Genomic DNA, 27,864 nt, shown 5'->3' with positions numbered 1-27,864 from the left:
TTGTGCCACCAGCATATGAAATCAGAGTAACACAGCAAATAAACACACTTGACTGGTGACCATTGGGGGTTTGTGGAAGCTGCGGGTAAACATGTCTGGGCCAATAAGAGCCTGCTGGAGTACGGGAAGCACGTCTTTAATCTGATGATCCAGAGAGCCAGTGATGACAGGCACCCTTTATAACGACATAAGCTCTGAGAAACAAATGCTATCTGGCGAGTATACTCACTCTGAACAGTCATCAGAGCTGAAGTGGCCTCAGGGAACGAGGGTATTATATGTATTGTGTTAGTGCGTGTATAGAAAGAGTGTATGTTTGTCTGTTTCTCCCCTGTGGTTATTGTCATACAACTATTAAATCTTATTCTGTATGTTCTCCTTTCCAGCTGAAGCATCTGCGCTTGTATTTTAGCAGGGTTTGATGATGTGAGTGCCCTCCTGACGGTGATGCATCACCTAACGTATGAGAGAACCACGGGGTGAGCGCACACTCAGCTGACATTTGAAGTTAAGACAATAAATATGCACTGGCACGCTTGTGTGAACAAACATTTACTCTTTACCCTTTTTAGATGCCAATACTTCCCTTTTTCATCCCTTACTTATTTCCAATCCATCCACTCATCCATCACTCTGCTCTTCTTCTTCTCCTTCAGGCCTTTCTGCCCTTTCCCTCTTCTTCCAGTCCCCCTCCGTCAACCTCCGTACCTTTTCCTCTCTCCATCCCCCTCCACTAGCCTTTCCCCCTAGAGAGATTAGCCAAAAGACCAATTTGCTCCCTGATTTTTCCTCCTCTAGGTCCTAATTGGCTTGAGGGGATCTGCAGGGATTTAAAGGGGCGGGGCTCAAGAGAAAAGCAGACCCCCCCATCTGTACTCAGCTTAAAGTGGACACAAATTATAGCAGGGAACTGACTTAATAAAGGCTCCAATTTGTAACAGCAGAGTGTCGCCTGGTTGCCCCATTACTGGCTTTGTTTACACTTTGCTTTATTGGATTGAAGACTTTCGACCCAAGGGGGAAGTTTAAAAGCCAAATGTTCTTAACCCACCTCTGAAATTTGGTGTCCAGGCCTTTAGCCAAGGAAGAACTGATCTGATTTAGATGGTGGACTTAAACCCAAATATCTTTGCACAGTCATGAAATCAATTTAAGTCAGTGTGGAAGCGCTAGGAATGGACGTCAATGTCAACCTCTGCCTAAGATAAAAGTTGTAGAGCTGATTTTTGCGGCTTCATTTTCTCTTTCCAGGACTACAAGGAAAGCAAAGTTACTTTTTAGGATATCTCACCCTTTCTCAAAGCACTTGGCTGTACTTCACAGCAGTGAGTTTTCTCTGAACTGCTCAGCTGGCCTTCAGCTGGAACACTGAATCCTCATTAGGCACCACTTTGTTATACTAACAGCACATACGATATAAACCAGCCACCAACTAGTGCCGCCCATAACGGGGGATAAAGGGGAGAGCTTTCCCGGGCCCAGCCAAATGGTTTGATAACTGTAATATTCTTTTTCCTAACTTAAAAACAACCACTCTTATGAAAGCAAAAAAAAACAAAAAGGTGGTACTATATAGCCTTTTCATAAAACAGAAGTGGTACAAATGGGTTGAAAGTGGGAAAAATGGGTTGCAAAAACAGCTTAGAAATCATAACAACATGCAGAAAAAGTGGCACAAATAAGCATGTGTGGTTAAAATTGTCCAAAAATAGCATTAAAAGTAGTGGAAAGGGGTTAAGAGTGGCAAAAAAATGGGTTAAAAGAGGCAAAATGGGCATTAATAGCAGCATGGAAAAGGTTCAGAAAGTGGCAAAATTACTTAAATGAGGCACCATGGGCAAAAACAGTGTTGACATTAGGTTAAAAGAGGTAAAAAAATGGGTTAAAAGAGGCAAAAATAGGTTTAAATTGGCCAAGAAATGGTTAAAGGTAGAAAAATGAGTTAACAGAGGCAAAAGATTCGGTAGAATGTGGCACAAATGGGTCAAACGTAGCAAAAATTGGTTAAAAACTGGCAAGAAAGGGTTAAAAAGTGGCATAATCAGTGGAAAAAGGGATATCAGAAGCAAAAAAGAGTGGGAATGTGGCAAAAGCAGCTTATAATTTGTAAAACAGGTGTAAAAAGTGGTGAAAAGTTGTTCAAAGTAGCCAGATTGAACTCAACAAACAGAACATTTGTTGAAATTGGCATAGAAAGTGGTGAAAAGGGGTTAAAGGCTTAAAATTGTAAATACAAGCAGAAAAAAGTGATGAAAATGGTCACCAATGATATTAATGATCATAACAAAGAGTGAAATGTGGTTAAAATGGACAATAACGGGCAAAAACAAAAAAGGGTTATAAAAAAAATGTGTTAACAGATGCAAAACAGGCAAAAAAAAGTTGCAGAAAGGGTTCCAAAAGTGGCAAAATGGCTTAAATGTCGCAAAATAGGCAGAAAAGTTGGTAAAATAGGATTAAAAAGGGGCAAAATGGGTTAAAAGAGGAAAAATCTAAACAACCTACAGTGACATCAATGACTGTTTTGTACTCGTGCAAGAAAATATACTTAATATATTTGCATCTTAAATTTGTAGTTCCGTAGAAAAGTTTGCAGTTTGCAGATGACACTGTAATATAACTGAAAGTTTCAGAGATACAGCAACTAAAGTTGTTTTTGCATATGAATCCTACTGGCTTTTTTGCAATGTCAGCTTACAAAGCACCATTCAGCTTCAGCTTTGCTTTGTGTTTAAGCCTCATTAACAAATACAAGCACGCTAAAATGAGCATTCAACATCAAGCTAGGCTAACACAAAGCCTTTAAGCACCACCAGACTTCTGCTGATACAATAAGTCCCTGTAATGACAGCATAAATTAACATGTACAATATTTTAGTGTTTTATCATGACTGTATGCTGCGAATCTGAAGCTTTGATGAGGTGATGGAAATCAGAGCTTCCATTATGTTTCATGTAATTCCCATGAGTGTCAGATAAAAGCAGACGAAAGTGATGAATAGGAACTAATCCACACCTCTTCTCCTGCTTGTGCAGACTTTCTCTATAAATACATATCTCACAGTCCATACATATACCCATGTGAATACTGGAGTGATAAATGACACTGAATATTACATGACTCCATCCCTATGGAGGTTTTACAATCAATGTGTACCATAAAATATGACATAATAAGATCTATCTGCTCTGTGTGTGCCTATAGTTCCCATAAAGCTCGGCAAATCCAGAGTCTCTGATTACTGGTCCAAGTCCTGTAACTACAGAGTGAAACAGATCTTCTGTTAGCTTAATCCTATTTGTCAGAATATATACTGGACTTGATTTTATTCAGAAGTGTCTCAGCATACAGTGGATCAGTGTTATGAATTCAGAATACTGAAAAGGAACATCTATGCTGGGAAGGACAGGCTGGTTTCACTTTTGCTGCTAGCTCCACTTCCATGATTTTAATAACAAAATGCCCAGTAGGCTTTGATATTATTGCACTGGGCAGACATTATTACAATACGATTACACTGATTATAATATTATGTAATGTCAAGCAGTGCCCACGTGTAGTTGTAGGAAGTTCTGGGTTGCACTGCTGTGATTAATTTTCTTTTTCCTGTATGAGTCAACAGTTCAAGCTTGCTCAGACTGATTAGTTGCAGTAATTTCTAGATCTAGACTCTTCCATTTGAATCAAGCTGAATATAAAACCAACTTGATTAGCGGCCATTGAAACCAATCCACAGACTGTCAAACTGAACAAAACGGGCAATCAAGCCAGACAAAGGGAACAGAAACCCTAAATGATGGCTGTTACAGTCTTAATGTTTCTACTCTCACTCTAGAGCTTTCTATATTTGGTCCGACTCTGCTTGGGTGTTTGCAAAACCCCTCTGCAGCCACTCTTGATCAATCAAGCTGCAACACTTTCTGTTTGTGAATCATTACCGCCAAAAAACAGGAAGTAATAATCCTTTAAACCAAGCTCCATCCCTTAGGGTTGGATTAGTATGCTTGCTACCCCAAAAGGAGGGTACTGCGTAACTAGAAGACCATGAATGGGTTTGTATAATCTAAGAATTAAATCCAGTAGACCAGATTTTGGGTTTTGTTCAAACAATATCGTTTTTAATCAAGCTGTTATTGAAATTAAGTTAAAAGGATCTGCTAACGTAAAGCAGTGGTTAAGACAAACTATAGAAACAGTAAGCTAAAGCTCTGAAATAGATGTTCACAAATGAGCTAAAACTAATGCTTAAATGGTTCAAATAGTTAGCTAAAGAGTAACAGACATTTATAGAAGCTAGCTAAAGCGGTAAATAGGATAAACACTACAAACAGTAAGATAAAAAACAAAAATAGATGTTTTCAAGTTAGCTAAAAATCAGTGCTCAAATGGATTAAATACTTAGCTAAACAGTATTTGTAAATCTCTGAAAATAGCTTAAAGTAGTAGATAAGATAAAACTAGAGAGGGTTAGCTAAAGGGTTGAAAAAGATGATTAAAAAGTATAAAAAACTAATGTGTTAATGGTTAAAATAGCTTGCTAAACCATCATGAACAATTACAGCAGAAGTTATTGAGAAGCGGATAGGCCAAACGCTAGAAAAGTTTAGCAAAAGAGCTAAAAATGGATCTGAAAAAAATTGTTAGCTAAACAGGATGTTAGCTTAGAAATAGCTAGCTAAACAGAAAAGTAAAAGTCCATGAACAAGTTAGCTGAAAGTAGTAGAAAAGATAAATTGCTAAAGAGTGATGAATAACTGTTTCCAAAGTTATATAAAGCTAATGTATGTATAAATAGTTGAAAGAATTAGCTAAATGGATAAATGATTACTAAGTTAGCTAAAAGTGATCCAAGTATGAAAGTGTTAGCTAAATAATTATTGATAAATTAGTTAGCTAAAAGCGATGTAAAAATACTTGAATGTCTTACAATTATGGATTCATTTATAACTAACTTAGCCAAAACTGTTAAATTCATACAAAGTCATGGATAAATAGTTACTTTGTTAGCTAAAACTGATGTACACACAAATGGTTAAACAAGTTAGCTTAAGAGTTATGAATAAAAAGTTAAGTTAGCTAAAAGTTTGTCCGTATAAATGGTAAAATGACTTTAAGCTAAACTAATGACTTAGCCTTAATTATGGAAAATTTAGCTAATAGTTGCTAAAGGGCTAAATTAACTAGTTAAAAAGTCAGATAAATGGTTGAACAAGTTGGCTGAAGATAAAAGGATTAACTAAGTTAGCTTTTAATAATATACACATAAATGGTTGAAAGAGTGGGCCAAAGCATTATGGATAAATGCTTCCCAAGTTGGTTAAAACTAATGTACAGAGGCTGAATGAATTAGCTTATGGCCAATGCCAAAATTATGGAAAAGTTATAACTAAATAACTAAATAAGCAGGCTAAAAAGTCAGATAAATGTTTGAAAAATTAGCTGAAGGGACCAAAACAATGATTGAAACTGCTAGCTTGCACTGCTCCAGGTTTAGGTCCCAAAATCCTGCAAAAAAGTGGGAAAATACTTCATATTCGCGGATGGAAACACACCAGCTATCTCCAGCTATAGGTGTATTGGCAAGTACAAAAAATATCCTAAACAAATTTAAGTCTAACAAGAAGGTGGTCTCAGATAATGCCTCAAAGTTAAAGCTTATAAGAATTAAGAAGATAAAACGTATAGACTGGGCACTAGTGAGTACCTTATTGTAGCTTGGATTTCTGGTGTCAGGGGACAGAGTTTCTGTCAGTCTTGATAAGAAATCAAACTACTTCAGTCTTGTTTTCAGATGTGTGAATGACCTCTGAGGGAAGATCTGGCTGGAAATGAAAAAAGGGAGAATAATGACTTTAAACCAGCTTTGATAAATGAGCCAAGGATGCTTAATTATACCTTAGGAGCAGATTTTCCAAAACTTGCACTCCTTGATGTTTTCAGATTTCAGAAGATGGATGAGCATTCTCTGATGTGGGATCCCTCTCCATATCTTTCTAATTGTGTTGGGTTTTTTCTGCGTTATTGTTCAACCTGTTTCCCGGCTGCACTGTGCACAGTCCAGGAAAAATGAAACACTCAGTGAACAATTATTTGCGTACTACCTTTCACCGCCATATGTCCACAGAAAAACTTTTGGAGCAAATTGGAAACTCAAGAGAGCGGCACATTTTCAGGCTCATCTCAGTGGTACTTCATCCGCCTTCTCTGCTTTATTTCTGCATGCAATTTGTTCATTTAGGGGATGATTTTGAGGATGCTGTTTTCACTGACATGGCATACTTGGAGTGAATACATTGGTGTGGTTTAAGTGGCCCCAGCGGGAGCAGAAAAAGCCCAGTGCAGGGTGTTATGCTCTTCTTACAGTGTTGAGTTAAACAAGATAAGACCTCTCCTCTCTGTCCTCCGTCTATGCTGTTATTTATATTTCTCCATGTTTCATTCCATTTCTTTCCACCAAATAGCTGTGTCAGTGGTCGAGTGACATTTCGCTGCTCTCCTAATCACATAATGTTGTTCTGAAGGAGCCCGTTTGAGTAGGCAGTGGGTGACTGATAGGCAAGCTCTAGCAGCAGCAGGAAATTACACCGGAGCAATGCCATTTAACTCGGTGAGCAGCTTTGTGCTTAGGTAGAACCGCGAATCAATCTCGCTTCCTAACTCCCTTTATCTGAAATGCCGACATGCTCTCTCTCTCTCTTTTGGCTGATTGCTAAGAGACGGACTGACCTGCAGGGAAGACTCTGTGCTGAGAGACTCGCTGATTGACTGCGAGGTGGCGAGAATCAGGTCAGTGTGGTCTGTCTTTTGTGTGGATTAGCACCATTTAGAAAAGCTAACCCAGACAAGAAACATGGAATACTGTCTGAGGCAGCGAGTTTCTTTTCAATCTTTGAAAGAGTGCTGGCTTCCCTCGCTGGACTAGTTTTATTTATGATATACAAAACAAGCAGCTTTCAGTGGGTGTTAAAAACACTACACCTGTGAGGCTATACAAATATGTTTGAGGACCGTTTTCGCAATTTTATTTCATTCTCCTTATAGGATGGCCATTTGAGATCATAAACTAGTGGATGGCCCCCCCTTTCTTTCTATGTGTGCAGGTGATCGAAGGGGAGAGATCTACTAAATATTGTGCTTCACTTAAATTAGTAAAAGACGATATCATCAGCGTAGATGTAAAGTTCACATATTTGCTATTCATTTTGTAATGTGAACTGAATGTTTACAAGCTTGATGGTACTTAAATAAAGTTATACATCAAGTTTGGCACTTATAGGCACTACTTTGTTGGGTCGAATGACAGATAACATTCGAGAACCACTACCCTAAAGGAAGGAGCCTTGCATTCAAAAGGCTACTCTGGTTTACAAAGAGTTGTTCTTTAGGTCAACTCTCTTGGTATGGATTAAATAAGGTGCATCCCAACCTTCTTTTGCTATTTTAATAGTGTTGAGCAACTGGTTTCTACCAGTGTTGCTCTACATTATTTTTGTGAATGATTGGTCGCCAATCAGCAGGAAGGTGAGGTGTTCAATCCTCAGCTCCTACAGTTAAATGTCTTAGGCAAGATAAATAACGCCAAATTGCTCCTACTGTGTCAGTGACACATCATGAACAGGATTGACTAATACAGATATACCTTTTAACATGGAAGTCTCTGCCATCAGTGTGCAACTGTGGTCCACATAGATGTGAATGGGTAAGAAAAAAGCACTTTGAGTGGTGATATTACATAAATAGTGCTATATGAGCCAAAGCCCAGCCTTTAATCACAAACCTCTGTATGCATTTCTCATCCATTCTGACATCAGAATTGAAAGGGAAATGTCATAATGGAAGTCGTTTTATTTGGGCATTTTGAAAACATTCTGCTGAGGAATGTTGTCAAGAAAGACTGATATCTGGCGCCAAAGGCCTGGTGCAGTGGTGAAATGAAGACAAGTCTAGGTGTGCCATGGGAATATCGACTGGTCTAAAGGCACACCACAGTAACAAAGCTGACAAACCACACTCCACAGATACTCTTCTATGGGGAGAAGCCCTGCATTCGAAAGGTTACTTGGGTTTTGAAGAGAAATGTCTTTCTAGGTCATCTCTCTTACTGTGCATTCCAGTGTTAATTTCGTCGACTATGACTAAAAATATTCGTCCACAGCCTTTTTTTTCCATGACAAAAACTAGACTAAGACTAACAAAAATAGATCTGTCTACAATGACTTGCTCTCTAAAGGTGTTAAACCTTTGGGAGTGATCAGCTCTTGGAACCGTGGACTTGAGGGTCAGGGTTATGATTTGAACTGGGACAATATCTGGACCAACATACCCATTTCATCAAAGAATCCAGCACATCAACTTATTCATTTCAAGTTTGTACACAAGTTTTATGCCACACTGTACAGACGCTTTACAATGAAACCGACAGATAATCCCAACTGTACAAAATGTGAGCAGAACATTGTTGGCACATACCTTCATGTTTTTTGGGAATGCCCCTCTGTGTCTGGCCTCTGGTCTAAAGTGCATACTCGCCTTGGAAATATCTTGGGATTTCCTATTCCTATGCATCCCTTCCTACTTCTTTTTAATGATGACTCTGTTCTTAGTAGCAATACCAGAATGGCACATAGAAAAGTTATATTTGCAGGATTGACGGCTGCTAAGAAGACTATAATACATTCATGGTTTCTCTGGAAATTCCATTGGCAAAAGAATGGCTAAATCATTTTAGAGACATTGCTCTTTAAGAAAGGTCATTGGCTGTCATACATTAAGTGCAAGCATCTACTGTACAGGCCTGGGACGCTCTTATCGGTTTTCTTTCGGACATAACTTTGCTTGCTCGCATTTAAGGTGTTACTGTGGTTTGTGTCATCAGACTGCAAGTCTCAATGTCATCTAATGTAGTGAGTTCACACTGGTGGGTCTGGCAATTATCTTTGTAGGTCAGCGCATTTTCTTGTCCTCCACTTCCCCTTTTTTTATTTACCTATGTGTACAACACTTATGTGTGCATGTGTATAATGTTAAAACTGTTCAATAAAAAGTTTATCACAAAAAAAAAAAAAGATCTGTGATGGCTAAAACTGACAAAAACTAAGTTTAGTTTTCATCAAGATGACTAAAACTAGACTAAAATGTAATGTAGTTTTCGCCGGACATTCAAATTCGTGATATTTCTCCACTGTAGGTAAATCTGTCAAAAAAACAATGCATCTGTAGCTATTCTGCCTCTCGGCTGAAAGCAGGAACCACAGGTTTAGCAGAGTGCATAGAACACACTACCATGACTTGGTTCCAGATTTAGGCAAGAAAATCAGTGCTTGGACTAAAAGTAAAGACTTAAATGTGAGGACTTTTAATGGACTAAAACAAAACTAAAATGTTTTGAGTTTTCGTCGACTAAAACTAGACTCAAACTAATAAGGACTGAAATGACTGAAGTGTGACTAAAACTAAAATGCATTTCATTTAAAGACTAAAACCAAGACTGAAATTAAAAACTGCTGCCAAAATTAACACTGGTGCATTCCTAACCCTAACCCAATCCCTCACCCATAAAATGATGAACCCTCTGATGACATTTCAATATTTCGTACTGTTGGGTCCTACCAAAGCTGCTCTACATAATCTCTAAGTTGTAGAGTTGGTCACTGCTCAATAGGAAGTTAAGGGGTTCAGTCCCCAGCTCCAACAGCAAAATCATTCAGAATTGACCAATACTGATATTTTATATAGAAGCCACTGCCATCAGTGTGCGACTGTGGTCTAGATCAGTGGTTCTCAACTGGTCTAGAGCCAGGATCCACCACCACCTCCTTGTCGACCAATCGCGACCCAGATTTCTGAAATCATTCAATCATTACCAAGTGTTTTTGATGAAAAATGTTACTGTTTGGACCTTAATGGAAGAAAGCATGAATGAACAAGGAGAAAACAAACATGTTTGGAAGTGGCATCATTATTGAAGGGCATGCATTCATACATTTTACTTTACTCAATTTTTCTCAGACAGCATGGAAATTTGGTAATTTCTCAGAAAATTTCCTCATTATCTCAGGGAAATCAATTTTGCCATGGGGGTTAAGACTATAGATAAGTTAAAACCTTGAGAAAAGACCTAAATGTACTCGTTATCTCTTGAAAAACTTCATAAAAATGTATGGATGTACTGTACGTCCACTGACTTTTAAAGACTTTTTGTAACATTTTTTCCTTGCACCCATTTGCGGCCCACTGGAAAGAGCTTCACGACTCACTTTTGGGTCCTCACCCACCAGTTGAGAACCACTGGTCTAGACAGATGGGAACAGGTAAGGAAAAAAGCACTTCAAGTAGTTAAATGACAAGTGCTATACTACCCCAAGTCCAACCTTTTACCATTTTATTAAAAACAAACCTTTGTAACCATTTCTCATCTATTTTGACATCAGAATCGAAATAGAAACTTCTTAAAAGGAAGCTGTCTTATTTGGGTAACTTGAAAACATTCTGCTGATGAATGTTGTCAAAAAAGACAGATGGGGTGCCAATGGCCTGGTGCAGTGGTTCCCAAATGAAGACTAGATCGACTTGTCCAAAGGCACGCCACAATAACAAAGCTGACAAATGACACCCCAAGAATATCAAAGGTTACTTGGGTTTTTAGAAAGAAATGACCTTTTAGCTCATACCCCAATCCCTAATTCCTAACCATAACCCATTTGAAATATGACCCTTCTTATGGCATTTTAATAGCTTTTGTGCAATTAGTAGTGACCAAAGTAGCTCCCCAGCTACAGTTAAATGTTGATGTGTCCTTGGGCAAGAAATAACCCTGTGTTCTACTACACCTGCTGAGTCAGTGGCCTGTCATGAATGGAATTAACTAATACTGATGGACATTTCACATAAAAGCCTCTGCTATCAGTGCGTAACTGTGGTCTACATCGGTGTGAATGGGTTAAAATTTACAACAAACAAGAACATGGTCAGAAAGATAGACTATGGGCGCCAATGGTCTAGTGTAGTGGTTCCCAAATGGAGGCAAGTCTAGGTGTGCCATAGGAAATTATAAGTTATATGTCAACTTTTCAGCAACTGAAGACTGTACCGGGTTAAAGAGGCTCAAACACAAGTAAAGTGCACCTACAGATTTTGGTAGTGGTTAGTTGATGCTCCATAAATAGAGGCCTCAGTCCTCTGAGTGGGTGGCTGGGTGCGAGTCCAACTAGCAGCTGATTCCCCACTTAGTCTCCCCTGTTACCTACTCAATCCACTCTCTCATCAAATAAAGGCTTAAAAACACTCCAAAAATCAATCCTGGTGAAAAAGGGGCTAGACACATGCGGGTAGAGAAAAGGAAAGAAGCAGGACAGGATAAGCCAGAGTGTGTACTGAGAGAGCAGGGCTGGAAAACATTTCCACCAACCTCAACTGCTACAATTATTCTCTCCATTTCATTATCATCTTGGATTCTTATGCTAACGTAGACATTACAACAGCCTAGCACACTTTGTACTTTGCTTTGGGCATTGGTGGAAAGCTGTCATTTGTTGCGCCTTTCAAGGCACAAAGAAGAGCTAAAGATATGTGTTTTTTTCTCCTAAAAGCAGACTGAGCTTTAGCTCTTTAGGAAAAAAAATCTTCAAATTTTTCTTCTTCCATACTTTTAGTCCTGTGCCTCTTTTGCTCTCTCTTCTCTGAAAAGCACACATTTCCTTTCCATTTTCTTATACTACCTGTCTGCCTCGCTACCTTTCAGTCCCGCACGTCACTCCATCTCGGCGTATGATTTTCCTTCCATCTGTCTTTCATTCTCTTCCCTTTCAGCTCAGCTGGGAAATACTGTAACAGGACCTAAAAATACCAGCGCTCCTGCCAAGAGGGGGCGAAGACAAACAGTGCTGCAAGTTACTAGAACATGAAAAATCTCCGCCACTTCACTTCAGCTGTCTGCATCCAGATCTGTCAAGCACTTTATGAAACCCATCCCTCTCTTTCTCTCTCTCTCTCTCTCTCGGTTGCCCTCTACAGCTTTTTCAACCCCCTCAATATCACTCGTTATTCTCTTTTATTTCCCCCTCCTCTATCCTTATCTGTCACACAAGAGCCTGCAATCTTTCTCTTGCAGCTGACGTCTCTATCTAGAGGACACCTAAAGAAAGGTAACTGAAGACATGTTGTTTTTATGAATTATATGCAGACTGTAAGTCACCTAGAGTTGACCTAGGATTGTTGTAGCACCATTTAAAAGTGGGATCAATGAAGAAAGTTTAGTTTCTTTCTTTAAAAACAGACTACTCTCCATGGATAATCTTAAAATATCCAGCACAGCACAGGACTTTCCACTGCGGCGCTCTCCAAGGTGCTGATCCTACTTCTTCCAGCCAAATAGCTGTGAAATTCCTCTCTTTCTACCAACCACTTCAACACAGTAATGGTTGTTTAAAGCAGTATAATCTCTGCAAATAGTGCTTTCCAAAGCAATGAATTACAGGCCCTCAGGGCCAACTGCCCCATCTCTTTGGTACCAATTGGCAACACTATCTTGAGCTGGGATTTCGGATAACCATCATGCAGATAGAGATTAATATTGGCCTGTTACAGCTTTGCAAGACACCTACTTTTCAAGAACTGCATCTCAAATTGCATTTCATGTGTAAGAATTAATCAAAACATGGAAAGGGAATTGTTCAGGAACACTAAAGCTTGGGAGACAACTCATTAACTGATTAAAATGTGGACAGAATTTCTATCCCGCCTGAATGCAAACGCATTTCAAGCACTCCCAGTGTAGGAAACTGTGGTCACAACATGTATTTCTCTGTCTTGGGCCGCTCCAGGGATTTTTCGATGCCACTACATTCAACCAGGGCTGTTTTATTTGTCAGTAACACCCAGCTTCACACAGAAACGCCAATTCTAACTTGGGACCAGCTTGTCACAAACACTTGACAGAGGCCTGGAGGGGAGCGGCATCATGCCACAGTCACAGTCCCCGTGCAGATTTAAAGTGTCAGTCTCAATTCAGACCACAATAACAGGGCTGACATACCACACTGAACAAATGATCCACTACAAGGACAAGTCCTGCATTCAACATTTAAAGGAAAGTGGTTTTATAAGGCTCCCAATGTGGTAGAATCTAAATATTACCTCCACTCTAAAACATAAGGACAGAGCGGAATAGATTTACTTTCCTAAGGTCTAAAACCTTAGTTATGACGGCAATATCTCAACAACTTTAGGGTGGATTAACATGAATATGACTGGGAAATAAAGAGACACCATCGGCATAAAACTTTATGCTAAGTAGTAACATTTATGGCCTATCCCAATGCTATATAAGTAGAACCAATGACACAATTTAAGTATGCTAATCAATCAAGGTGGCAGAAGTAACCCCATAGAGCTGCTACCATATCCCTTTAACAATTACAGAGATTACAGTTATTTATATAAATATATGAATGAATGGATATATATTCCCATTAGGCTTTGTGGAAGGACAAAGCTGCTTCAAGTTGATGGCATTGGTCAAGTCAAAGTAAAAGCTAACAACACTTTAGGAGACTGGAAGAGTTATATAAGGAAGACAAAGCTATGGGCTGGAAGTTAAAGAGTCAGAGTAGACATTTGTGCAAGTTTGAAGAAAATCCCTGTTAACAAATCAGGTACGAATGTGACACTCTATGACCTCTGATTTCCAAAAGCTTTTAGTTCATCCTTGAGCCAGAGTGAATGTTTGTGCTGAATTGCAAAACAGAGCTAAAAGCATCCTTGAGATATTCTGTTTTTGCAAGCAAGGCATGACTATAAAGCCCAATAACTAAATAGATAACTAACACAAGAAGCTCCAAAGAAGTTTATCCATAGTAACGTGAATCTGAATATGAGGGTGCAACAAGATTTGTGCTATAAAGGTGGAGGCTGGGGTGGAGGAGGTGAAGCTTTATCATTAGCAGCAGCAGCGTGGTACATCAAATTTGAATGGATCACTGTGTTGAGAGAAAGAGCTTTGATTGACTGTGGGAGCTGGGAGGTGACAATTGGGATCCCACTGGCCTCAATGTCTTGCATAAACTAAGCTTAACTCAATTCATTCTTGGGTCAGAGTGGACATTTATGCAAAGTGTAAAGAGAATGCCTCAAAGCGTCCTTGAGATGTCACATTCACAAGCAAGGGGTGAACATGAGACCCAATCACCTCAACCTTTGAACCCCAAAAGGAGTGGTTGTCCGTAGAAGAAAAAAAAATGTTGTGTTTACAAGAAATGGATGAACATGAGGCCCAACAACCTTCATCTATGAAATCAAATTTTTATCGGTTCATCCAAAAGCCAGAGTGGACATTTGAAGGGAGTCCTTCAAACCATTCTTGAGATGTAGCATTCACAAGCAAGGGATGAACATGAGGCCCAGTGACCTTAATGTGGAATTTTGAATTTATTTAATTTCAGAGTTCATTCTTGGGTCAAAGTGGACATACATGCAAAGTTTGAAAAAATCCTCAAAGCCTCTCTTAGATATCACTTAATCAGGCAAGGGATGAACATTAGGTCCAACAACCTTGACCTTTAAACTCTAACCTCAAATTTCCAATCAATTCATCCCTGAGCCAGAGTGAATCCCTAAAAGCTTTCTTGAGATGTCTTACTCTCAAGCAAGGGGTGAGCATGAGGCCCAGTCACCTCAGCTTTTAAACTTCAAAAGTTAATCTTTGAATCCATGAGTCATAGTGGACATTTGTGCAAAGTTTGATTGCAATCCTTCAAAGCTATCTTGAGATATGGCATTCAAAAGAAAGGGATGAACATGAGGCCCAACAACCAAGACCTTTGGACTATAATGTCAAATTTTTAATCAGTTCTTCCTTAAGTCAGAGTGGACATTTCTTCAAGTTTGAAGACAGTCCCTCAAAGCATCCTTTAAATACTGTGTTTGCAATCAAGGGATGAACATGAGGCCTAAAGACTCTTCCCTGTGCTATTCAGATCACCCTCAAGTCTGAGTGGATATTTGGGCAAAGTCTGAGGAAGATCCTTAAAAGAGTTCTTGGGATATCATGCTCACAAAAAGGTCAAGATGAATGGATGGATGGTCAACCTGTAAACAGAATGTCTCCAGCCTCTGCTGTTGCCAGAATGGAGGTATGTTGGAAGTGTGTTTTACTGGCCTCAAAAGTGAGATTTAAGCAGTGTTCAGGGTGAAAATGTAAATCTGCAAAGTAAGTGGAGCAGTCTGCTCTATTTAGCTGTGAAAAATAAATGTCTCTGAAATGAAGTGAGGGTTTTTGCTTGAGGACGAAAGTGAAGTACATGTACATAGTTAACCCCCTGACCTTCTCTTACATTACTTTCAGAGTACCTTGGACAGCTTGATTTCATCCAATACAAGTACAGGTCGTCCTAATGTTTTGTGCCGCTTCCTCCTGCTTCTCCTCTCCCTGCTCTTCCCTCCCATTGTTGTCCCTGCCAGCACAAATCAGCGATACTGATGACAGCAGCTGATCAATAGCCTGCTAGTCCTGGTCACGCTTGTCAAGTCAATTTCCCACTAATGAATCCAGTTCGACTGCGATCCTCTTTGATGAACTATCCCCAAGTTGTTTATTGTGCACTTGCTGCATCACAGCTGTACTGGTTGGAAATGGGCAACCCTGAAAAACAAAAACTCATGCATCCTGTGTTTCCAGAGATCTATTTCTTTGTTTTATTTCCTATTTTTTTCTGCAGCCAAATGTAAAAAATGTCACATCCAATCAAGATATTTACAGCCAAACAGCGATGGGGTTTGATAGCACTTTTAGCAATTTCTCAGCAATGTGGAACAGCAGTGGTAAATGTCAGGTTTTGCTGTCAGATTCTCTGAATCAAAGAGCAGGGGCCTCCTTTCCAGATTAATCATTTCGAAGTGATATTCCACAGACATACAGGGAGAAATCCATCATTTAAGAGGCACAGATACCAATTTCTTCACTGACACTAGGCTCATGAGCTGAATACAATGCAGCGAGGGGATAAGGCAGAGCACCAAGGTAATTTTACTTCACATTCTTAACAGTGTGATTCAAGGGAAAGCATTGGGGCTTCGCCAAGTATTTACAGTATTTATGTAAGAGAAACTCGTCGTCAAAGATGCATGAAGTTCTCAGACAGCTAAAGACTTATGACTTATTCTGAGGTAAAGTTATTCAAACTTAAAAGACCACTGGGCTGAAAGAATTTTCATTGGGCATCTTGGCAGGAGGAATATTCTGACAGGGAGTTCTTCAACCGGACAACAAAGACAATTTAAGATTGTACAGTGGACGGACGGTTGGGAAAAGAAAGTCAAGATGGAGGAAATTTTAAGTAAGACTAAGTTGCTGCACTATTACTAGAAGATGTAGCCCAAAAAGTGCAGTTCCTCAAGGGTCCACTAGAGGCTGGCTCCAAAAGCTAAAGAAACCCCAGTAAGTCCAATGAAAATTTGAAAAGTTTACAGCCTGATCTTGTAGCTAATATCTTTATTGGTAAGAACTTCACAGTGCCTAACTTTTTGAGTACTTGTCCATTTTGATGACACTAATGTTAAAAGTTCTGCTTAATTAGACGGACCAACAGGCAGCTTACTTGCTTGGAAGAGTCCCAAATTAGTAAGAGTATGCTTTACCAATATGGTGAATGGCATAATTTGGCTTTGTCTAGAAACCAGTGGCTGACATACCTAAGACTGCATTCATGCTTTAGCAAAATACAGCCACAACCCTTGTTTTCTCTTCTCAAAAGCTTTCTGGGCAGGGTTTCCCATACATCAACAATACCTGGGTGGGCCACCCAGGTGTATTTAAGGGCGCATTCACACCAGAGCTGTTTGGTCCACTTTAAACTAACTCTGGTATTAACTTGGAAACATTTGAGTCATTGCTAATGACTCATTTATTTTTTAATTAAAAATGTGGATTAACATCTTTGTCTGTTAGCTCGATGCTAATACAAAATGGAAACTGCCATTAACGCATTACAAAAATGTAGCATCTGATGGACATTTTAACTTCAGATGCAATCTGTATTACCTAAAATTGTTTAGCTGAGCACTTACTAAACAATATTCATTAAAACATATTTTCCCTTTGGGGAACAGATGCTAACTTGTTTATTTAGCATCTTTACAGACTCTATAGTTGTGTAACCTTAAGTCCAGTTGCCCTTAACACCTATAGGTTTTGTGTGATCACATCTAGGGGTCGGAGAGTCTCAGCTCTTGTTGGGATGGAGGGGTATGGTGAAGTGCTGGGGGGGCATGGCCCTTTAAACTGAGATTTTCTGGAAGGGTATTACAAACTGTGTGTTCCAGGAATCTCCCAAAAACCTAACAAGTCATTTGTGAGATTTGAACAGCAATAATGTAATTGAATAATTTAGTGTTGTTTCAAAGCAATGCTCGGTATACACGCTACCATCATCTATCGACCTAATATTGGCATTGACAGATATCAAAATTTCTGCTAATATTCATATCTGATATTTTGGCTGTGAATATTAGCACATATCAATTGTAAACTTTAGCCATATACTAAATTAGTGGAGTTTTAGACTGGACCATCAGACCTATGTCAGTTGAGCTCTGTGGTAGACAGCCACTGTTGACATATCAGGAGCTACAAGGGTCATCCTATTTTGTAAGGGAAGATCTCCCCACTATTGGTTTAAAACAAGTGATAGGGATGACACCTAGACATGGGCCTAAGCCTAATGCTTTACATTTTTTGCTATTCAATGGCAGGAAGTGAAGCCTCATTTCAACCAGATGCCAGTCAAACTGACTGATACAACTCAACACTATGCTAAAGAAACAACAGATCATGTTTACTCCTTAATGGACCAATTGGCAGAGACTATTCAACCAACAGATCTTACAATATGCAGAAAATACTCTCATAAAAGCTACCTGAAGATCGATTGCTGCCTTCCTCTAAATCAATTCTTCAATTTGTGTTTTTAACATCTCAGTGAACACCTACCTTGCAAAACATTATCTCATTAAAAGTACAATAAAAAATAACTTTCCTCACTTCTTTTGACATTCTAATAAAAGACGATTTGTGCAGCTTTGGTGTAGTTTTCCGGTTCAGGATTACAACAGGAAGCTAATTTATTTACGCACAGCAGGGGGGATGCGTGCATTTCCAAGCTGTGTAATTCATCGAAATTAAACATTATTGCAAAGGTGAACTTGTGCAGCGTTAAGTTTACAGCAGGCTGCATTTGTGTGTAGTTATTAGAACATTAAACCATGAAAATGGAAATCATTATACTCAACCAGACTGTAAAAAGATGATAATAAATGGAACATACTGATAAGGAGATATATCAGGAAAAGATGGATTTGGAGGTCAAATCTCCAAGCTGCCTGTTGGCAAGCCTGGACAAAGTGTCTGCAAATGATCCCAGCTTCCATGAGAGTTTTCATATGAATACAAAGGTGTTGATGAAGAGTAGATGCACAACCACTCTATTTCACTTTCTCTCCCCTGTGTTTCCACCCACTCGCTCTGCCTTACAAACAAAGACAAAGACGTACTCGGCAGGGGTGTCTCCCGACGGGAAAGTGAGTATCGAACGCCACTTTTTCCATCCAGTACACATGCCGGTACAGTTCAGCTCACAAAAACACACACTCCAGGCGCAGTCTCCATTGGGTAACCTATGATTGAACTCTCCTCCAGCCCTCAGCCTCTCTCTCACACCCCTGCCGTGACCTTATAATGATCCGCTACGTAAACACTCGTGGTGTCTCTCTAAATTCCCACACTGGCTCTGTAATGATCTGCCAGGCGCTCCATGCTCTGAATCTTTTAACAGTCCACTCCTCTGCTCAGTCTCTACGGACCCCACCATGGGTGTGTGAGGCTTGTATTAATTTTGGGTGCAATTTTCCCCTTAAAGCAGCATCCTTTTTTTGCAAATATGTGCCTTACTTTATGCATGCTTTGCAGTTTCATCCATGGGAGGAGTTGTGCTTTTGTAAGTTTTTTCCGTTAGCAAAAGCACAAACACAGGTACACAAGTCCGGCCTGATAAGCTTTTAATCACTGCAGCACAACAAGGGAGAGTTTACATTTCACCCCTGGTGGATTCTGTATTAATTTCAGGCTCCTCTAAAGTTAGCATTCAGCCAACGCCTCCCTGAAGACACTGATAAAAAAGGTCTGACCGGGTGCGTTGATGCTCATTTCAGATCATTCTTCTTTGATATACCTAAATACTTCAAAGAGAGCAGAGCTGACCCCGAAGTTTGCAAGCCACAGTCTGCTGACGCCGTCCGATGTGAAGCTGGTGTTATTTAGGAGTCAGAAAAACACAGAATACTGATGGGGGCTCAATATTTCCAGACTGCACTTGTCAGTTGCGTCATTGGAGGCCAACTATATATGTAATTTTTATGTCAGGTGTCGTTTTAGGTGCTATTTAGATACTGAGCTAGTCTTTGTAGTTTACTAAAGTATTTTTTTATGATGCAAGATCTATAGAAATAATTCACTGGTGGTTTGAGATTATTTTTTTGGTCAACATTATGCTTTCTCATGTGACGGCAAGCTAGTGGGCGAAAAAAGCTTCTGATTGCTGCACACGGGGGACTAAGTAATATTTTGTAAAGGTCAGGATTGCCTAAATTAATGTCCATGAGTCTGAATCAACTCACATGTCCTTAGGATTGATATTTTAACATTTAACACCGGGCTAAATAGTCAGAAGAAATACACAAATAGGCAAATAGTAAAGTATAAAATACTCACAGCGCTTCACTTTTTCCACTTCTTATGCTACAGCCTTATTCCACAATGGATTAAATTCATTTTTTTACCTCAAAATTCTACACACAATACCCCATAATGACACAGTGAAAAAGTTTGTCTGAAACTTTTGCAAATTTCTAAAACATAAAAAACAACAACAAAAAAAAGCAGCACTGAAGGGCCCGCACACCCCCGTGGATGACTTCCTGTTCAGATTTGGGCATGGGTCCAACAGGCTTTTTTGTAGGTCTTATGATGACCTATATGCAGACCAAAAATCATAAGCCTAGGCTGAATGGTGTGCGGGGGCTTATGTTTCCAGGGAAAATTTTAAAAATCAGAGGCATAAATGTTCAAGTTGCCAGAAAGGAGCTCTCTGACAAAGTGATGAAATTGATGTATGAATGTATTCAGGATCAATGTTTTATCATCCCTGTAAAGTTTGGTGATTATTCACATAAGCACTGAAAAGTTATAAGACGTAACTGGTGTATTTTCAATGCAATAAAAATGCCCAAAAAAGTACTTTAAGTTTGGGCTCCAGTCACAGCCCTGCCCTATGGTGAAAATTCACAGTAAGTACAACTTTAGATCTCCTGGTTGTCTAGTGTGAGCAAAAAAAATCTGGAGTGATTCAGATGAAATCCCTTGGACTAGTTTGTTAAAATGTGAATCGCCCAAAAACACCAAAATCTGACCTTTAGCTGTTTGTAGTGCACTTCCTGTATTTTTTAGAGGATGGCCCCAAGAGACTTTTTTTCTCGTCTTATCATGATACATACATGTGCCGATTTTCAGGCCTGTAGCTCTCACCCAGTCCCCTTTCTCATTTTTGGGGCCCCTGCTTGATAGACTTGCACAATTCCACCAAAATACAAAAAAATTCCACTAGGAAAAAATTTCCCTGTGAAGTCTGGTGAATTTTTGAGCATGTTAAAGCCCCGAAATTAGAAACTTCTGCCAGAATTATGGTTTGTCCTCGCAAACCCTAGGACGGTGCTCTGGCCCTAGACATTAAATGTGCATAAGTATTTACAGCCTTTGCTCAGTACTTATGTACATGTGTTGTTGAAGCACCTTCGGCAGCAATTACAGCCTCAGGTCTTTTTGAGTATGATGCTACAAGCTTGGCACACGTATTTTGAGCAGTTTCTCCCATTTGTCTTTGCAACACCTCTCAAGCTCCATTAAGTTAAATGGGGGTCGTCAGTGAGCAGTCATTTTCATATCTCTCCAGAGATGTTCAATCACGTCTGGGCTCTGGCTGGGCCACTCCAGCACATTCACTGAGTTGTCCCAAAGCCACTCGTTTATTATCTTGGCTGTGTACTTAGGGTGGTTGTCCTCTCCGAAGATAAACCTTCACCCCAGTCCGACGTCCAGAGCGCTCTGGAGCAGGTTATCATCAAGGTTGACTCTGTACATTGCTGCATTCATTGATTCCCTTGACCCTGACTAGTCTCCCAATTCCTGCACCCTCACAGCATGATGGTGCCACCACCATGCTTCACAGATGGAAGAGGAGTTTCACTTAAATCTGGGTGAACTGAGTATGTGCTTTGTCTCATTCCAGACAGATCTGCTACATATGAGGACCCCACTCCCAAACATGCCCAGCTAGCAACTTTAACTGGTGAATATCCTGAAGTACATTAGGATGGTTTGCACACAGATCTTTTGTAGCAAAAACTGTGTGCTTTGCCCTTTTTTGTTTTGGATTTTATCAATGACACTACACAACTTCGCCTTCATACCAACTTTATCAGATAAATGCTTTAGTTTTTAAAACATCTTGCAGGTTCTTCAATGTTTCAAACAGACTGTAAAAAGCATTTGGAATGAATGGGAATTATTCATTTTCCCACATATACCCAGGATATGTCTGAACATGCTCATCTCATTATCAATGAGCTTCACATGAAGGAAATTATGTGTCGAAAGAGGAAAACACATTAGAGACCAACAGCATACTGTCCACTACTACTTTTAAACTAAGAAGTGGTTTAATAAAATATGGTCGTAAAACATTGGCAGAATATTTTCATAGTTCACTAGCTTTGGGATTTTATTCATTTTAAGTTTTATTTTTGCTACCCTTTCGCTAATGTTTCTAAGTTTGGGCGCTTAGTACTTCTCACTACTCTATTTATCCCATAATGCTTTTAGAGGAGATTCAATGGGGCGTTCCATATAATAATGAATGAATTAAGCTGTACGTCTCCACATGCAGGAGAAAAATAAGCTCTACTTTGCGCTGGTGTCTGATCACATCTGCTATGTGTGTCCATGTGCGTGTAGAAATGCATTAGAGCCATGCTGAGGCAGCCACACTTAGTCGTGGGCATTCCCTGGACGTCTCTAAGTGGTTTTCTTTGAGAACCACAGCCAAGCAGCAAGACCTCTATTACTGATATAGACCCACTGTAATAAGGCTGAACGCTCCCTCTCTCTCTCATACACACTTTAAGTGTATCGGCGCTATCACAGGAACACAACAGGCAATCTGAACACAAGGAAAACAACCGTGATGTTGAACAAGTTCTTATCAGGAGACGTGGAGTATAAATATAATTTACAGCAGCACAGAAAAGTGTTTAAATTTCAAAACGAGAAAAAATATAGTGCATCTGTCAGAGTGATTTCATAATATCTTCATATCTCTCTTCTATTTTTGCTCTCCGTCTCTTCCTGAGTGAATGATCATACCCCAGATACTGACCGTCTGATTGATCACCACTTTCACGTCTGAAATAAGTACACGGCAATAACCTGAAGACAAAAGAAAACGGCATCCCTTTATCAGGAAGAAGATCAGTCTGATGCAGGAAGGGAACCAACACTCAAAGCACAGGAAATGAAGGCGTGGTTCGGCCTATCAAGCTCCTCAGGAGACGACCGGATAAGAGGGGGAAGAGAGAAGGGTTATTTGGCCATATCTGGGTCTCTGGGGAAAGTCGTGTGATCACAGAGGCAGGAAGTGGGTTTTAATAAAGTTACACCCAAACAGGCAGATAAGGCAGCAAACATGAGCGCATTTACAAACCGGTTCTTCTTTCTCAGGTCTGCCCTGATATAAATAAACCACTGAATGGATTTTTCTTTTGCTTAACATGTCATCAAAAGAGTTATTTTGATGCACTTTTTAGAACAGCTGCACACTGATAGTGATTTTCCAGGTTTCAAAGTTCCAAATTATTTCCGAAGCATCTATTTATCATCTTTTTTTGTGTAGCGGCAAAATTTTGGGCTCATCTGTTGCAGACCTCTACAATGGGGTGATCTCGACCGTGGCACCAGAGTTGACGTCCTAAGTCTTGTTCGGGTTTTCCTGAGTTTGTGGTGTTATTTTTAATCTCACCCCCCTCAACTTAACCCTAACCTTAAGGGTTCTGGTGCCTAACCCTAACCCTCTTAGGTTTTCCTTTGGTTGTGGTGTGTTAAATTAAATTTATTCCCCTTAGTAAATTTTTGATTTTTACTCATAAAATTCTGCAGTTGTAAAAAATAGCCACTTACCATAACTAGCGGAAAATAAACAGTACGTCATTCAGTACATCACTGTGGTTCCAGCTTGGGCAATGGAAATTACATGACGCCCCAAGGTCGAGGTCGCCCAGTTGTAGAGATCTGCAACACATGAGCCCAAAATGCCCCACCATAGAGGTCTATAGCCAGATCCTCTTTAGAATTATAGACTCAGAATCATTTTATCATGATATCATCAGTACCATCGGTCACATGTAATGCATTGCATTGTACAAAATTGTATCATATCTTAGCATACAGTATCACACTGCTTCATATCTAATAGAGCAAGGCTATTCAATTACAAATTCAACTGGGCCAAAGTTTAAAATCAAGAAATGTTGCCAGGCCAGACATGTTGGGCATCCAGTAAGCAGCTGGTAATGTCAAATTTGGAACCAATACAGATCAATTTGATAAAAAATATGCACTTCTTGTTCATAGTCTCTCTTTTAAATTTGGCAACATGACAAAAGCCTGTCAAAAAGTGCATAAAAAACACAACAACAGATCTGTATTTGAACATAACCCGAGGTAGTAGAAATGTTTTTCACTTGAATAAAAATCAAATAAATAGAATGAAAAAATAAAATGATATTCTGTAAATAATAATTTTGGGCATATCTTAAACTTCATCTTAAAGTGCATAAAGCTTAAATTTGCATAGTTGTAGCTACAGTTAAAAAAGGACATGTTTTATACTTGGAATTTGGTGATGCTTCTGTCAGCTTCAAAACAACGCAGTGCATTGTAGGTAGACTGTTGCTAGGCTATGCAGAATGTTGCATTTATGGTCTAAAATATTGTGGGAATTTATGAAAACTTGCGTGACAGGTTGCCCTCTGCATCTCTGGCATGGCCAGACTGGGCCACTTGGGGGTTGGTTGAATAAGCCTGCAATAGAGCATCTTTGGGATGTGGTGGAACCAGAGAATCACATAATGGATGTACAGCTGACAAATCTGCAGCAAGTGAATGATGCTATAATGCCAATATGGATGCAAATTTCTGAGCAATGTTTCTAACACCTTGTTGAAACTATGCCACAAAGAATTAAGGCAGTTTTGAAGGCAAAAGGGGGTCCAACTAGGTAAAAGCAAGGTGTATCTAATAGTCGCTTATGAGTTGGAAATATGACATAAAAAATACGCCTTCCAAATAGTTTTCTACTCCAATTCACAACAGATTTCCTCTCCTTCTTTCATCCTTTTTCTGTTCTATCACTATTGTCTCTTAATCACTTCTAATAACCGTATTACTTTTCATTTTGTGTTCTAGTTACTGAGGTTCAGGGTCACTGTGTTTCATTGTAGAATACAATATTCATTCAGGAGTTATGGGGGTGGTATATTCTCAATGATAATAGTCAGATCAACTGTTTTATGTAAGTTTTTGTGGGGTAATTATGAAGACTCCCATCTAAACAGGGGTTTTCAATGATTTATGGGATCTCTGATTCATTTGAGGCCCTAGAATATAGCAGATATTCTTCACCTGGGTAGACAGACAGTTTAACCTGCAAACTGTCAGCAGGTTACGTCTGGAGAAGCCGCCGGCAGCTGTAACCAATTGTCTTTTTTGATGATTAATTAATTTGTCAAGGGCCACTGTGCAGTTCTATTAAATTTGGAACAACTTTGAATGTAACCAAGCTAAATTGCCTCAAACAGGGAGCGGGCAAAACTGAATCAATAATTGGAGAAAAATATGGTGGCGCCGGGCTGTGCACTTAGACCTGCATATTATTGGTGTTCCTGCATATGAATGTAAATGAAGGGATGTTATCTGAGGAGAAGAGGACACTGACCCTCCATTTTGGATTCAAAAGAGGAGGACGTGAGCTGCATTAGTGCTTCCTAGCGGGTAAATTCACAGGAAAGTAGCAGAAATAAATAACCACTGGCATAAAAACAGACGTAAAAAGCGGAGAGAGTTCCTTAAGGAGCATTTATCAGCCAACAAAGTGGCTATTGCATGTGTTTGATCATGTTTTTGGCGGTGTTAGAGGCTCTGTACACTCATACACAGCAATCCTCTGGTCAGTACAATGGATCCACTCCTCTTTCACTTCTTCTCTTTCCTCGAGGCTCCCTTTTCTTCAGCTTTATGCACACACATGCAAACACACAACAAGTTCAAACTGACTGAAATTACAATAAAGCTCTTTGGTCCTTGTCGATCGACCAGCCGACACAAAATCGATACACAATCAGATCGGATTAGCCGGGCTCGGTGTAATATCTGGATTCCAATCAGACTGAGTGACAATCACTCCGGAATAATCTCAACAGTTTGGATTAATGTGCTTTCTTCAGATTGAAGGAAAGCCCCCCCACAATCCTGTCTGGAAACTCCCCAACAATACTTGCGAGGGCGGCCAGGTCTAATCTCTGGATTGCATCTGTTTGCAATGAGGTTTTGGTTCCAAGCCGGTGATTCAAGACAAGCCCCAGTCGAGACTAGATCTACAGAGAGGGTGAGAATGAAATAAGCAAGGAGCAACTGTGGGTGGGTGTAATCTGCATATGTTTTCGTTTGATGCTGAGTGAAGGGTGTCATATTTGCAAATTTACTCTATGCTTATTGCCATCCACTCTGTGTTTGAGATAACCTTGGAGGAGCAGACAAAATCACTTGCAAAGACAGATTTCATGTTCAAAAACTGGATGTAACAAGGTGGAAGGAAATGGAGAAGTTTTACAAAGCACACAAGCTCTAAATTCTCATCTTTCCTGGAGTCTACTTAGACGTTACAGACCTATAAAATGCAACACTGCTGTTTTACATCACAACCTTGAAAAAAGGCTGTTTAAATCCCTCTGCACTCCAAAGAATAACACAAAATATCAACTCCTGTAAAGGCACTCTAGTCAGCCTATAAAAAGATTTAACAGAAACCTCAAATACCCCAAATTCCCTAGAGAAATACCAAGGATAAGCCCTTGGTGTTTTTCAATAGTAGGCAATCTCTCCTGGTACAGGTGTGTTCAGAAGTTAGAGCTCGGGCATAAATGAAGACAGGTTGTGTCTGACTGCTTCTATATCTGAGATCAATTTGGCTCTATCATCTGAATACTATTAAAGCTCAACTATCACCACAAGCTCAAAGCCCCTGCCTCTATAATGGACTGTACATTTGGCCACATTATTAATGAGCACAGGAATAAACTCACTTACGATCCACTTTGTCTAACTGAGTGTCTGCCTCCAGTGTCATGCTGGTGTATCTGTGATGGCAGTAGCGTCACCTGTAGACTCAACTGACTTTTCTTGTAGATTAGTCAAGGAAATGAGAAAGCTATCACTTTTGGTATCCATCAAACCACATAGAAGGAGCAGCATGACATGTCTGGAGTCATACGACTAACATACTGCGATGTCACTATTGTCCAAGAGCATGACCATTTGTGACTGAGAAACTGTATATCATCCAGCCCCAACATGCGTGCACAGTCCGCACAAAAATGCAAAGCTAACATGGTTCTCTTCTGTCAAAATCAACATTAATATTAGCCTCAGGTCAGGTCATGTGTGCTGATTCAGCACTTCACCATGCCAACCTGGGCCCTGTACTCTTCTGGCCTTTGGATGGCTGTCATCTAGGCCTGTGACAAACCCATGACCCATTCCTGCTGGTATCTTCCCAGCACAAATATGCGCTAGTCTTCAGGTTGAGCCAAAACAGTGTATGTGCTTAAAATGTACTTTCTGAAAATTAAGTACATTTTTAGTACATTAAAGTGTATTACTTTTTTACCTGGGAATCCGTTGTTGACAGCTCACCAGCAGCAATGTTCAGCCTACGTTTTCTTTGCAGCAATAGGAGCCCCGACAGCCTTTATATTAGGTATAGCTCATCTCTCAACAGCAGAGACTCACAATCTGAGGCTCTGGAGGCAAGGATGTCAAACTCCTGTCAGCAGCATAGCAACTGCTATATTTGCATGTAAGGATAATCAAGCATTTCAGCCCATGGAAGTTCAGAAACTTGCATTATTATTGGTTCGCATTAGCCCTTTTGACAGTCACTAGAATTTGGCAAATGCTGGCCATCGCCAGTGAGACACTGGTCAATGAAACATACATGTGCTGTTGCCAATTATTGAGGCCTTTCTTTTAAAATCAGAGCTCAATAGGTTGAGCACAATAAGAGGAATGAAGATATGGCCCATTTGTGTCACTTCCTGGTGCCGGTAGGGGGTGCTAAAATAAGATTTATGCATGTGAGCATGTTCAGTGTGATACAGTTGTCCTGCAAGAAAAGGCAGAAGATTACAGAATATTGTATACTAAAGTTATAATAGGTTAAGGTCATATAGTACCATCATATATGCCTTATTTTGAAATTGAGATGAAACTAGTGGACTTTCTTTTCAGATTTTGGAATGGATCCAAGAGGCTTTTTTGTAGATCTTATGGTGACCCATAGGCAGATCAAAACTCATAAGCCTAGGCTGAATGGTGTGCAGGGGCTGAATATTTAAGGGAAAATTTTTAACAAATCAGAGGCGTAAATGTTCAATTGCCAGAAAGGGGCGCTCTGACAAAGCGATGATATCGATGTATGAATGTATTCAGA

At 39.7% G+C, this 27,864-nt stretch overlaps 1 protein-coding gene across 1 annotated transcript in view; it reads right to left on the bottom strand.

Annotated features, from left to right (window-relative positions):
• dmd (dystrophin) overlaps positions 1-27,864 on the bottom strand; it is a 486,115-nt gene that overhangs the window by 374,434 nt on the left and 83,817 nt on the right. The gene's annotated exons all lie outside the window — the stretch shown is intronic.

Source organism: Cheilinus undulatus, linkage group 24 (assembly GCF_018320785.1).
Source record: "Cheilinus undulatus linkage group 24, ASM1832078v1, whole genome shotgun sequence".
Lineage (NCBI taxonomy): Eukaryota > Metazoa > Chordata > Actinopteri > Labriformes > Labridae > Cheilinus > Cheilinus undulatus.
Note: the sequence above shows the minus strand (reverse complement) of the source record. Positions and strands in the feature narration are given on the sequence as shown.